This window comes from Arachis ipaensis, chromosome B1 (genome assembly GCF_059453495.1).
Source record: "Arachis ipaensis isolate K30076 ecotype BB chromosome B1, ASM5945349v1, whole genome shotgun sequence".
Taxonomy (NCBI): Eukaryota; Viridiplantae; Streptophyta; class Magnoliopsida; order Fabales; family Fabaceae; genus Arachis; species Arachis ipaensis.
In genome coordinates this window covers 111,122,602-111,125,533 of record NC_142436.1, presented here as the reverse complement: position 1 = coordinate 111,125,533, position 2,932 = coordinate 111,122,602, and the positions used below count along the sequence as shown (strand labels likewise).

At 34.7% G+C, this 2,932-nt stretch overlaps 1 non-coding gene across 1 annotated transcript; it reads right to left on the bottom strand.

Annotated features, from left to right (window-relative positions):
* Positions 1–1,689: 1,689 nt before the first annotated feature.
* On the bottom strand, positions 1,690–1,797 carry LOC148577921 (small nucleolar RNA R71). The gene has a single exon (XR_015904182.1). It is a non-coding gene; the product is annotated as a small nucleolar RNA R71 (small nucleolar RNA).
* Positions 1,798–2,932: the final 1,135 nt, after the last annotated feature.

The window sequence follows — 2,932 nt, the reverse complement described above, 5'->3', positions numbered from 1 at the left end:
ATTAAAGAATTCTAAGTTTGGTGTCTTGCATGTTTTCTTTGCATTAAAAATTTTTCAAAAATATGTTCTTGATGTTCATCATGATCTTCATAGTGTTCTTGGTGTTCATCTTGACATTCATGGCATTCTTGCATGTATTCATTGTTTTGATCTAAAAATTTCATGCATTGCATATTTTTCATGTTTTTCAAAAAAATTTCAAAAATAAAAAAAAAAATCTTTCCCTTTTTCTCTCATCAAATTCGAAAATTTGGATTGACTTTTTCAAAATTTTTTAAAATCAAATTGTTTCTCATGAGTCAAATCAAATTTTCAATTTGAAAATCTTATCTTTTTCAAAATCTTTTTCAAAAATCAAATCTTTTTCAAAATTCTTAGTTATTTTCGAAAATTCCAAAAATATTTTTCAAAAATATTTTTCTTATTTTTATACCAAATTTTCGAAAATAACATAAACAATTAATGTTTTGATTCAAAAATTTGAAGTTTGTTACTTGCTTGTTAAGAAAGATTCAAACTTTAAGTTCTAGAATCATATCTTGTGATTTCTTATGAATCAAGTCATTAATTGTGATTTTAAAAATCAAATCTTTTTCAAAACTAATCCTATCATATCTTTTCAAAATATCTTCTTATCTTATCTTGTTCAAAAATATCTTTTCAAAATATCTTTTCTAACTTCCTAACTTCTTATCTTTTCAAAATTTGTTTCAACTAACTAACTAACTTTTTGTTTGTTTCTTAATTTTTTCAAAACTACCTAACTAACTCTCTCTCTCTAATTTTCGAAAATATCTCCCTCTTTTTCAAAAATTTCTTTTTAATTAACTAATTATTTTTATTTTTATTTTTATTTCAAAAAAATTTTCGAAAAATACTAACAAATTTTCAAAAACCAATTTTCAAAAATCACTAACTCCTTTTCAAAATAATTTTCGAAAATTATACCTCCCCCATCCTATTCTATTTATTCATTCATATCCTAACATCTCATCTCACATCTCTTCCATTCTCACAGTAGTGTTTCTTCCTTTATACTACATTCTTTGTCTCCCACTCTTTTCTTCCACTCACAAAGGGATCCCTATACTGTGGTATAAAGGATCTCTATTATTATTATTATTATTATTTTTCTGTGCCTTCTTCTTTGTCATATGAGCAGGAGCAAGGATAAGAACATTCTTGTGTAAGCAGATCCAGAACCTGAAAGGACTCTGAAGAAAAAAATTAAAAGAAGCTAAAATACAACAATCCAGAGATAACCTTTCAAGAATTTTCGAACAGGAAAAGGAGATGGCAGCCGAAAATAATAATAATGTAAGGAAGATGCTTGGTGACTTTACTGCACCTAATTCCAATTTACATGGAAGAAGCATCTCCATTCCTGCCATTGGAGCAAACAACTTTGAGCTGAAACCTCAATTAGTTTCTCTGATGCAGTAGAACTGCAAGTTTCATGGACTTCCATCTGAAGATCCTTTTCAGTTCTTAACTGAATTCTTGCAGATATGTGATACTGTTAAGACTAATGGAATAGATCCTGAAGTCTACAGGCTCATGCTTTTCCCTTTTGCTGTAAGAGACAAAGCTAGACTATGGTTGGATTCTCAACCTAAAGACAGCCTGAACTCTTGGGATAAGCTGGTCACGGCTTTCTTAGCCAAGTACTTTCCTCCTCAAAAGCTGAGCAAGCTTAGAGCTGATGTTCAAACCTTCAGACAGAAAGAAGGTGAATCTCTCTATGAAGCTTGGGAAAGATACAAACAGTTGACCAAAAAGTGTCCTTCTGACATGCTTTCAGAATGGACCATCCTGGATATATTCTATGATGGTCTATCTGAGTTATCTAAGATGTCATTGGATACCTCTGCAGGTGGATCCATTCACCTAAAGAAAACGCCTGCAGAAGCTCAAGAACTCATTGACATGGTTGCTAATAACCAGTTCATGTACACTTCTGAAAGGAATCCTGTAAGCAATGGGACGCCTATGAAGAAGGGAGTTCTTGAGATTGATACTCTGAATGCCATATTGGCTCAGAATAAAATATTGACTCAGCAAGTCAATATGATCTCTCAGAGTCTGCATGGAATGCAAGCTGCATCCAACAGTACTCAAGAGGCTTCTTCTGAAGAAGAAGCTTATGATCCTGAGAACCCTGCAATAGCAGAGGTAAATTACTTAGGTGAACCTTATGGAAACACCTATAACTCAACATGGAGAAATCATCCAAATTTCTCATGGAAGGATCAAAAGCCCCAACAAGGCTTTAATAATGGTGGAAGAAACAGGTTTAGCAATAGCAAGCCTTTTCCATCATCCACTCAGCAACAGATAGAGAACTCTGAACAAAATGCTTCTAATTTAGCAAATCTAGTCTCTGATCTATCTAAGGCCACTGTAAGTTTCATGAATGAAACAAGGTCTTCCATTAGAAATCTGGAAGCACAAGTGGGCCAGCTGAGTAAAAGGATCACTGATATCCCTCCTAGTACTCTCCCAAGCAATACAGAAGAGAACCCAAAAGGAGAGTGCAAGGCCATTGACATAAGCGCCATGGCCGAACCTCTGAGGAGAGGAGAGGACGTGAATCCCAAGGAGGAGGACCTCCTGGGACGTCCAGTGATCAATAAGGAGCTTCCCTCTGGGGAACCAAAGGACTCTGAGGCTCATCTAGAGACTATAGAGATCCCATTGAACCTCCTTATGCCCTTCATGAGCTCTGATGAGTATTCCTCTTCTGAAGAGAATGAGGATGTTACTGAAGAGCAAACTGCCAAGTTTCTTGGTGCAATCATGAAGCTGAATGCCAAATTGTTTGGCATTGATACTTGGGAAGTTGAACCTCCCTTGTTCATCAATGAACTAAGTGATCTGGATCAACTGACATTGCCTCAGAAGAGACAGGATCCTGGAAAGTTCATAATACCCT